This window comes from Triticum aestivum, chromosome 3A, assembly GCF_018294505.1.
Source record: "Triticum aestivum cultivar Chinese Spring chromosome 3A, IWGSC CS RefSeq v2.1, whole genome shotgun sequence".
NCBI classification, from domain to species: Eukaryota; Viridiplantae; Streptophyta; class Magnoliopsida; order Poales; family Poaceae; genus Triticum; species Triticum aestivum.
Window position 1 is genome coordinate 345,249,152 of NC_057800.1, and position 12,493 is coordinate 345,261,644.

The window sequence follows — 12,493 nt, forward strand, 5'->3', positions numbered from 1 at the left end:
ACCAAGATACTTCCGGGCTTCACAATCCAATGCAGCAAAAATAAGCTGGAGTATATATGGGGTGATGTTAGGTACAAAAAACAATGGTTTAGAAATAAATCACAACAAATTTGTACCAAATCAGTTGTCAAACAACGAGAAAGATACCATAAGCTACACACTCTTAATACAGCAAAGGAATATAAATAGGTGGAGAATACCTACAGGACACCTTTTTCTTTTGGAGAATCCTACAGGACACCTTTGATAACATGGAATTAACTAAGAAATTTCCGACTACTGGTTACCATACCTTTTCCTCGAGTTGGCATAGATCATGATGGTGATGAAGAGCATCAATTGTAGTGAGCAAATGAATCAACCCTCTATAAAATTTAATATATATCATGATCGCAAATATCAAAGGAATATAAGGAATGTAGGTGGATAATACCTACAGGACACCGTTGAGAACATGGAATTAACTAAGAAATTTCTAGCTAGTCTTACAATCTTGTAACTTGAGTTTGCCTAGATCATTGATGTCGCTTGAAGCTACGTCGGTATTTCCCCAAAGAGGAAGGGATGATGCAGCACAGCGGGGGTAGGTATTTCCCTCAGATATGAAACCAAGGTTATCGAACCAGTAGGAGAACCAAGCAACACAACGTAAACAACACCCGCACACAAATAACAAATACTCGCAACCCAACGTGTAAAAGGGGTTGTCAATCCTTTCGGGTAACGGTGCCAGAAATTGGCAAACGAACGTGAGAGAGTTATAAATATTGATAGATCGAACGCCAAATAAAATAAATTGCAGCAAGGTATTTTTGTATTTTTGGTTTAATAGATCTGAAAATAAAAGCAAAGGAAAAGTAGATCACAAAGGCAAATAATATGAGAAAGAGACCCAGGGGCCGTAGGTTTCACTAGTGGCTTCTCTCGAGAAAAATAGCAAATGGTGCATAAACAAATTACTGTTGGGCAATTGATAGAACTTCAAATAATCATGACTATATCCAGGCAATGATCATTACATAGGCATCACGTCTAAGATTAGTAGACCGACTCCTGTCTGCATCTACTACTATTACTCCACACATCAACCGCTATCCAGCATGCATCTAGTGTATTAAGTTCATGGATAAACGATGCATGCACCATCATGTCATCATCTACCACTACCGCATGGCCACATAGCCTTGTGACTGTTTCGCCAAGTTTGTCAAGAGCACCGACTACAAGTTCGCTATGGTGGAAACCTCTGACAATGTAAAAGCGCTCGATGTTATGGGTTTGGCCTGCAAGAACCTTGTTGAAATCCATGACCACTACAGGTTCTAGGGCAGCACGAAGAAGGACTCACTGGTTGAACTCGCCTCGGCCATCATCAACCTCTACTACGAAAAGATGAAGCAGGATGCCAACAGAACATGTCCCGTATCCTAGCACGGAGCCTGGACACGGCAACTTGATGAACCTCGCCTCAGGTTCGCGGCCAAGAACATGTACACATGCTACGAGATGCACAGGCGGATCATTGACATGAGGGAGTGCCTCCTTACTGTACTCTACGAGGCCGGATCAAGCCACCAGTAGAGCAGTGGCGGCAAGCGTGACAAAAAGAAGTAGATGATGATTAGATGATTGTTTATCCTAGTTAATTATGCATGTAATAGTTTACTTTGGTGTGTGCAAATGTCACGTGTGTACTAGCCACCTATGTAATTGGATGTTTAATTTGGTTGTGCAATCATGTCCTTATTAGTATACTAGCAGAATGCCCGTGCGTTTCTACGGGCGAAATACATAAAAATAAATCAAACTATTGACTAAGTGACATGATTGAAGTCCTTCAAATATATAACTCCTTTTATCAATTTCTTTAGCAGATACTACGCATCAATTTTGTGATCTTCTTCTTCCTCCTCCTCTTCATCTTGCTCTGATCCCCACAACCCATCCTCTGACACTGGTGATGGCTGGTGTTGATGTAATACAACACCCTACCCGAGCTGCCTTCTGATCTCAGGCAATGTCGATGCCTCCTGGCAAAGCTACCTTTTTCGTTGTTCCATTGTTGCTCTCGATCCACTCACAACCAGTGCCGATGCCTAGTGCCGCCCTGCTTGATCTGCCTTCTCGTAGTTCCACTATGGACCCTAAACCATCCCTCTTCCAAATTAAGAAATTCTATATTGTGGCACGCTGGATAGCGCCCCACTAACTTACTCAGATCAACCGACATGCATTTATAATACTATGATATAGTGAAACTATGCACATTTGTAAGACATATTATAACAATCATATCATGAATTCTCTGCAGACATGCATCATGGACTTATAAAACCAAATCAAACAACAAAATTTTTAACATACCGATGTTCCTGCTACCAATGGCCGACGTTGAATTTGGTATGAGCCCCCAAATAACAAAGTCAGCAATGTCCATGTACATGTTGTCCCATGTTTTCAACATTAGAATTATGCCTGGGTACAAAGAAATTTACCTTCACAAGAGGATCTGCAAACAAATGACGAGCACTTAAGAGTCTTATCCAAAATCAGTAAAACCTACCCAAGGTTAATTCTCCAGTGATATCTTAACATTTAAGCCTCTACACTCGAATTGTTCATCAATTGAACTTAAGTTGTAGCATAGTACTAAAATAATCAGTACTTCATAGGAACCATTTTCACATCATTTGTATCCTAGGAATGCTAAAAGAATGCATCTACTTAGCTTATGCCTTTGCCAACTGGCCCAATCTCTAGTTACAGAATTATGTTCACAAACTTGTTACAAAAAATAAGTCAACGGGTTTGGAATGTAAAACCCGCACATTATAGCACTTAGAGACTTAAGTCATATAGTAAATATACAAATGTAAATTCATTATGTATTATTTACAAAAATATGCAAAAGACCAATGCATGAAGAGTGAAAAAGATGTCTCTATGGAAAATCAGAAACATATATCATATTTTTACGATCCATTTGCTAGTGACATCCAATCAAGGACTCACCTGCTAAGCCATTTGTACCATTCACATATTCTACTACCAAGATACTTCCGGGCTTCACAATCCAATGCAGCAAAAATAAGCTGGAGTATATATGGGGTGATGTTAGGTACAAAAAACAATGGTTTAGAAATAAATCACAACAAATTTGTACCAAATCAGTTGTCAAACAACGAGAAAGATACCATAAGCTACACACTCTTAATACAGCAAAGGAATATAAATAGGTGGAGAATACCTACAGGACACCTTTTTCTTTTGGAGAATCCTACAGGACACCTTTGATAACATGGAATTAACTAAGAAATTTCCGACTACTGGTTACCATACCTTTTCCTCGAGTTGGCATAGATCATGATGGTGATGAAGAGCATCAATTGTAGTGAGCAAATGAATCAACCCTCTATAAAATTTAATATATATCATGATCGCAAATATCAAAGGAATATAAGGAATGTAGGTGGATAATACCTACAGGACACCGTTGAGAACATGGAATTAACTAAGAAATTTCTAGCTAGTCTTACAATCTTGTAGCTTGAGTTTGCCTAGATCATTGATGTCGCTTGAAGCTACGTCGGTATTTCCCCAAAGAGGAAGGGATGATGCAGCACAGCGGGGGTAGGTATTTCCCTCAGATATGAAACCAAGGTTATCGAACCAGTAGGAGAACCAAGCAACACAACATAAACAACACCTGCACACAAATAACAAATACTCACAACCCAACGTGTAAAAGGGGTTGTCAATCCCTTTCGGGTAACTGTGCTAGAAATTGGCAAACGAATGTGAGAGAGTTATAAATATTGATAGATCGAACGCCAAATAAAATAAATTGCAGCAAGGTATTTTTATATTTTTGGTTTAATAGATCTGGAAATAAAAGCAAAGGAAAAGTAGATCACAGAGGCAAATAATATGAGAAAGAGACCCGGGGCCGTAGATTTCACTAGTGGCTTCTCTTGAGAAAAATAGCAAACGGTGCGTAAACAAATTACTGTTGGGCAATTGATTGAACTTCAAATAATCATGACTATATTCGGGCAATGATCATTACATAGGCATCACGTCCAAGATTAGTAGACCGACTCCTACCTGCATCTACTACTATTACTCCACACATCGACCGCTATTCAGCATGCATCTAGTGTATTAAGTTCATGGAGAAACGGAGTAATGCAATAAGAACGATGACATGATGTAGACAAGATCTATCTATGTATAGATAGATCCCATAGTTTTATCCTTAGTAGCAACGATACATACGTGTCGGTTCCCCTTCTGTCACTGGGATCAAGCAAAGTAAGATCGAACCCACTACAAAGCACTTTTTCCCATTGCAAGATAAATAGATCAAGTTGGCCAAACAAAACCCAAATATCAAAGAACAAATATGAGGCTATAAGCAATCATGCATATAAGAGATCAAAGAAACTCAAATAGTTTTCATGGATATAAAAAGATAGATCTGATCATAAACTCAAAGTTCATTGGATCCCAACAAACACACCGCAAAAAGAGTTACATCATATGGATCTCCAAGAGACCATGGTATTGAGAATCAAACGAGAGAGAGAGAGAGAGGAAGCCATCTAGCTACTAACTATTGACCTAAAGGTCTACAAAGAACTACTCACACATCATCGGAGAGGCACTAATGGAAGTGGTGAACCCCTCCGTGATGGTGTCTAGATTGGATCTGTTGGTTCTAGACTCTGCGGCGGCTGGAATTGATTATCGTCGACTCCCCTAGGGTTTATAGAATATTGGGGGTATTTATAGAGCAAAGAGGCGGTCCGGGGGCACCCGAGATGGGCACAACCCACCAGGGCGCGCCTGGGCCTCCTAGCGTGCCCTGGTGGGTTGTGCTCCCCTCGGAGCACCCCCGCCCAGGCGCTGCCTTGGCCCATTGGGTGTCTTCTGGTCCAAAATATCTTCGTGAAGTTTCATCGCATTTGGACTCCATTTAGTATTGATTTCCTGCGATGTAAAAACATGCAGAAAATAGCAACCGACACTTGGCACTATGTCAATAGGTTAGTACCAAAAAATGATATAAACTGATTATAATACATCCAAGATTGGTAATATAACATCATGGATCAATCAAAAATTATAGATATGTTGGAGGCGTATTAGCATCCCCAAGATTAACTCCTGCTCGTCCCCGAGCAGGTAAGTGATAAAAACGGAATTTTTGATGTGGAATGTTGCCTAACATGTCATCTCATATTTCTTTTCTTTATAGCATGGACTTTTGGACTTCTATATTGTTCAAATCAATAGTCTAGTTTTGACATGCCAACTTAAATACTCAAGCATATCAACAAGCAACCATATCTTTCAAAATATCAACGCTAAAATAAGCTATTCCTAGCCCATCATGCTCAATCATTGATCCATTCCTGAAACACACTCGCATATTAACTACACCAAATGCTCAAGTACATGCCTCCTAGTTGGTGCTTTTATAAGAGAAGATGGAGGCTCAAATTCAAAATAAAAATTGCATAATTAAAAGAAAGGCCCTTCGCAGAGGGAAGTAGGGATTTGTAGAGGTGCCAGATCTGAAAGCGAAAAACTTAGAGATAAAAACATTTTGGGAGGTGTGTCCTTCCCACCAACGAAAACGACTTAAGTTTCCAACACTTTCCATGCTATATATATCATAGGCGGTTCCCAAATAGAAAATAAAGTTTATTCCTTTTTCCACCATACTTTCACTTTCCATGGCTAACCGTATCCACGGGTGCCTTCCATACCAACACTTTCCAAGGAATTTATTATTTGACAACATAAAGTAAATTCATTTTTCATTGAAGGACTGGGCATCCCTAATACATTTGCCTTACTCTCATGCAATGACAAGTGAATAAACACTCATCATGAGAATAACACATCTAGCATGGAAAATATTAGCCACCCCTCACCACTCTGCGAGCGGTACGAACACACAAAAGAGAAGTTTATTTTGAAAATTAGAGATGGCACATACAAATTTGCTTAGAACGGCAAAAGAATACCACATATAGGTAGATATAGTGGATCATCTGGCAAAACTGGGTTAAAGGTTTTTGGATGCACAAGTAGTGATCATACTCAGTGCAAAATGAAGGCTAGCAAAAGATTGAGAAGCAACCAACCAAGAAATGGATAATATCATAAGCGAGCATTAAGCATAATTAACACCGAATAATGCACCACTAGTAGGATATAATTTCATTGCGTAATTATTGACTTCCGTGCTTGCATAGCAAATCACAAACCTTAACACCAATATTCTTACTAAAGCATAATTTCTCATCAAGATGACTCACTTATCACATCATCATATCTCAAAACTATTACTAAGGATCATGTTAACTTTGTCCAATGATCTTCATGAAAGTTTTTTTATATCCTTCTTGGATATCTATCACTTTGGTACTAATTTTCATGTGTTGCTTTTGATAAGATCAAACAAATATAAGTGAAGATCATGAGCATAATATTTCTTTCTCTAAAATTAGTTTAAGTGAATCAATAGAGAATTTCTTAAAAAAATAACTCTCAAATAAATCTAAGTGAAGCAAGAGAGCATTTCTTCAAAAATACTAAACCACACCGTGCTAAAAAAGATATAAGTGAAGTACTAGAGCAAGTCCATAGCTCATAAAAATTTAAGTGAAGCATAGAGAGCAATTCTAACAAGTCATGACATAATTTTGGCTCTCTCAAATAGGTGTGTCCAGCGAGGAATCAAGACTTAGAACACAAAATAAAACAAGCAAAGACTCATATCATACAAGACGCTCCAAGCAAAACACATAGTATGTGACGAATAAAAATATAGCTTCGAGTAAAATACCGATGGTCGCTAGAAGAAAGAGGGGATGCCACTCAGGGCATCTCCAAGCTTAGTTGATTGCACTATTTTGGATAATAGCTTAGGATGCTGGGGCATCCCTAAGCTTAGGCTCTTCTTACTTCTTATTCCTTCATCCATCGTAAGATAACCCAAAACCTGAAAACTTCAATCACACAAAACTCAAGAAAACCTTCGTGAGATCCGTTAGTATAATAAAACAAATCACTACTATAAGTGTTGTAGTAAACCAATTCATATTGTGTTCTTGCATTATCTACTGTATTCCAACTTTTCTATGGCAAAAACTCATCAAAGAAAACAATAGAGCCATCAAAACAAGCACACAAAGCAAAGAAAACAGAATCTGTCAAAAACAGAACAGTCTGTAGCAATGTGGATATTTCAAATACTTCTGTAATTCCAAAAACTCAGAAAAATTAGGACGACCTGAGAAATTTGTATATTAATCTACCGCAAAAGGTATTGGTATTTTATCGCTCTCTACTTAAAATGAAAATTATTTTTGGGAGCGCAAAAGTATCTGTTTTTACAGCAAGATCAAACAACTATCACCCAACAAGATTCTAAAGGCTTTACTTGGCACAAACACTAATTAAAACATAAAAAAGACAATCATAACAGCAGCATACTTGTGCTAACACTAAAGAACAGAAAGCAAAAAGCAAAAATAAATTTTATTCATTGGGTTGCCTCCCAACAAGCGCTATAGTTTTATGCCCTTAGCTAGAAATAAAGCAAGGATCTAAGTTTTGTCATCCGTAGTTTTGGCTACTTTGGTAAGGGTTTTCTCATACCCAGGAGGCTCTTTATGTTTCCCTAAATTCTTAGGAAAAGAAACCATCTTTAGATCCAAAATATCCAATCGCTTATTGCAAAGAGTAATCAAGGTATTCATGCGATTGATACTACCATTGAGATGTTTGAGGGGTTTGTTATATTTTTGTAATTCAACCATGTGTTTATGCAAATCACCAAGTTTGTCCAACATTTGAACTCCCTCTGGGGTGAAAGAAAACCCTTTCTTTTGAGGTGGAACCCCCTAAATTCCTTCTAAAATTTCATAGGCAACATTGGCATCAGGCTCAATAAAATTCCCTTTTGGCGGCAAAATCTAGGAGTTGCCTATGATGCAAAGCCAATCCTATGTAAAAATTACGAAGCAAGATCTTAGCGCCCCCCTTTAAATTGCAAATACGATAAGATTCCATAAGCCTATACCAAGCATCTTACAAATTTTCTCCTTGTCTTTGCTTGAAGTAAAGAACTTCAAAATCTGGTGACAAAGGAGGAGTAGGCACGCTAGTCATTATGACTAGAAAGCAAGAACACGGATAGATCTGGCAAGAAAACATCGAACGAAAAAAGGGCGAATAAAACGACATATTTTTGTGAAGTGGGGGGGGACAAGAGGCAAATGGAAAATAATGTAAATTGCGAGGAGATGAGATTTGTGATTAGGAACGTGGTATATGTTGAAGATCCTCCCCGGCAACGACGCCAAAAATTCCTTTTGATGTCGCTTGAAGCTACGTCGGTATTTCCCCAAAGAGGAAGGGATGATGCGGCACAGCGGCGGTAGGTATTTCCCTCAGATATGAAACCAAGATTATCGAACCAGTAGGAGAACCAAGCAACAAACCGTAAACAGCACCTGCACACAAATAACAAATACTCGCAAGCCGACGTGTATAAGGGGTTGTCAATCCCTTTCGGGTAATGGTGCCAGAAATTGGCAAACGGACATGAGAGAGTCATAAATATTGATAGATCGAATACCAAATAAAATAAATTGCAGCAAGGCATTTTTGTATTTTTGGTTTAATAGATCTAAAAATAAAAGCAAAGGAAAAGTAGATCACAAAGGCAAATAATATGAGAAAGAGACTCGGGGGTCGTAGGTTTCACTAGTGGCTTCTCTCGAGAAAAATAGCAAACGGTGGGTAAACACATTACTGTTGGGCAATTGTTAGAATTTCAAATAACCATAACGATATGCAGGCAGTGATCATTACATAGGCATCACGTCCAAGATTAGTAGACCGACTCCTACCTACATCTACTACTATTACTCCACACATCGACCGCTATCCAGCATGCATGTAGTGTATTAAGTTCATGGAGAAACGGAGTAATGCAATAAGAATGATGACATTATGTAGACAAGATCTATCTATGTAGAGATACACCCAATCGTTTTATCCTTAGTAGCAACGTTACATACGTGTCAGTTCCCCTTCTGTCACTGGGATCAAGCACCGTAAGATCGAACCCACTACAAAGCACATCTTCCCATTGCAAGATAAATATATCAAGTTGTCCAAACAAAACTCAAATATCGGAGAAGAAATACGAGGCTATAAGCAATCATGCATATAGGAGATCAAAGAAACTCAAATAACTTTCATGGATATAAAAATATAGATCTGATCCCAACAAACACACCGCAAAAAGAGTTACTTCATATGGATCTCCAAGATACCATTGTATTGAGAATCAAACGAGAGAGAGGAATCCATCTAGGTACTAACTACGGACCCGAAGGTCTACAAAGAACTACTCACGCATCATCGGAGAGGCACCAATGGAAGTGGTGAACCCCTCCATGATGGTGTCTAGATTGGATCTGGTGGTTCTGGACTCTGCGGCGGCTGGAATTGATTTTCATCTACTCCCCTAGAGTTTTTGGAATATTGGGGTATTTATAGAGCAAAGAGGCGGTCCGCGGGGCATCCGAGGTGGGCACAACCCACCAGGGTGTGCCTGGGCCTCCTGGCGCGCCCTGGTGGGTTGTGCTCCCCTCAGAGCACCCGAAGCGCTGTCTTGGCCCACTGGGTGTCTTCTGGTCCAAAAAAATCTCCGTAAATTTTCGTTGCATTTGGACTCCATTTGGTATTGATTTCCTACGATGTAAAAAACATGCAAAGAATAACAAGTTGCACTTGGCACTATGTCAACAGGTTAGTACCAAAAATGATATAAAATGATTATAAAACATCCAAGATTGATAATATAACAACATGGAACAATAAAAAAATATAGATATGTTGGAGATGTATCAATCATGAAGGTGAGAAAGAGCATCAACTGTAGTGAGCAAATGAGTCAATCCCTCTATACATTTTAATATAGATCATGAAGGTGAGAAAGAGCATCAACAAGAATCAATCCCTGTATACAATTTAACATTATTAATGAAGCATCTATAACCAAGTGAGTTTCATGCCGGGGAGGCAGAACACAACATGCATGTACGCCGTCCACACCACGCACGCAGAAGCGGAACACGGCACACATGCACATGCCAGACCATCTTCCTATAGTCGTCGGCTCCCGCGCACTCTCAAGCACAAACTTGCACGCGCCTCTGTCGGACAGCGGCCTCTGGCACAAGCCCACCTCAAGCCCCGCCCCATGCTCACAATCTACAAAGACTCGCCGCTGCCCGTGCCCTTGGCCAGCATGCCTCGGCATCTCGGGATCGCCCTCAAGCCTCAGTCAATGCACTCGCCTCTTCGGCAATTCATACAGCGCCCGTGCCGGCCAGTGATGCAAAGGGGCGATGGCAATGTGGCACGTCCATGAGGCAGGTGTTAGCAGTTAGCTAGTCAGTGCTCCTCCCTCTCTCTTGTGCACGTACTGCATGCATGATCTCCACGATCTCATGCATGTAGCCATGCCCGGCGCTCTGCGCCCTGTGTTGTAACTCTCCTATATATTCATTGATGAAAGCATCGGCTGCACCTAAGGTGCACAACCTCTTCTTCATATCTCATTCCACAACATGGAATCCGTAGAGGCACGGTGGGGCGCTGCGTACGGCAAAAATGAACTCCAGGACGAAAGCGGTGGCGCACACCGAACGATCAGGCGGATGGGATCAAACATAGACACATGAGTGCGGGAGGATGGATGTATTGCCTTGCCTTGTCGTTGCTCAACAGTGACACCATCTCCGCTTGGGAATCCAGCCGGCTACCACCTTGCCCATGGTGACGATTCAGCCGCCGTCGTCCTCGCTACAACAGGCCTATGTCCACGGTGATGGCCTTCTTGGCTGCGGATAAAAAGAGCAGGGAGGGATCGACATCAAGGGGACGACGGAAGAGGAGGGGCATCGAGTGGCTCCCTGGGATCTCCGACTAGTGCTCGGGCCGGATCATCCCTCACCCACCATGTCGTCGCGTGCGCCGTGAGGGTGAGGAAGAGATCAGGAGAGAGGCTCATCCACTCACGGTCTCGATGAGACCGAAGGGAAGTTTTTTTACATCAAGACCGAAGGTAAGTTTGCAGAATGGTTTGTGATTTAGGAATATGTGGCATGGATAAGGAAAGTTAAGATTTGAAAGGAAAGATTAGCACGGGGATGGATCGGGCTGGGTGGGGCTCTCATGACCATCCATTTGAGTAAAAAATCAGAGAAAAATTGGTGGGCTTTTCTTTCTTTGGAAAAATTCAGACGGGAGGTGGGCTAGCGTTGAGAAAATTGTGGAGGGGGAGATCCTTCGATCGGTGGTGAGGGGAACGAACGAAAACGAACGACCACCTACGTAGTGCTCCTTTATGTGTAGAGATATGTTGCTGTTCTATATGCAATCACATCGCACATGGAACATACTAGGGATGCTGTCGGTGATGGATTCATCAATCGCTGACAATTGTATACCAGGACGCGTTTGCCCACAACACACATGGCTTATAGCAGCAATTGTCTGTGTTATTATCAGTCTTCGCACACATTTCTGATTACAGACATGTTTGTCGTGTACCACACACATCTTGTTAAGTTGAACCATTTCTGTTCTCTTGGCTCAATGCAAACAGTTCATCCGAGTGAACTATATGTCGTATATCGCACACACCTTTGATCTGGCTGATCGTTTCTGTTGTGTTGCCTAATCACAAACAGTTCATCCGAGTGAACTGTATGTCGTATATCGCACACACCTTCATCTAGTTGCTCGTTTATGTTGTTCTACCTCATCGCAAACAGTTCGTTGTAGTAAACCATGTGCCATGCATCGCACAGCAACTATAATCTAAGTCGCGTTTGATGTCTCCACCATCGCAAACGTTTTGTATCTTTTTGATGGTTTTATTACATCACCATTTGCTACTAATGCATCACACATAGTTTCGTCGAAGGGTCTCTAATTGGACTATCGCGTTTGGACCATCCTGCAGTAGTGAAGGTTCCATGTACTTCTGATCATTTCTGGTTTTTTTGGAATTTAAAAGCCATGGCACCTGATGTTTCTGTCCAAGCCATGACACTAATATGTTTCAAAATTCCTTCCAATTTACCGCACGGGGCATTATCTCGCACACGCGGGCATAAATATGATTTTCCAAACCATTATGGTTAGCTGTTGCATTTACATGTAATTCAAATTTGAATTATGGTCATTAAATGGCTACAAAATCACTTAAATGTCTTAAAATGTCAAATGGCACCTAAAATTTTCCAAATTTTAGCATGACAGTTGTATTAGTGCATGTTAACGGTAGAAAAAGTTTCAAGGCCACACAGGAAGCTACCACCGGTTTGTCATCAAACATGCATTGTTCCCTCTCGGAACCACGAGTCTTCTTGTGAGATGCTCCAGTTTTGTGAGGGGT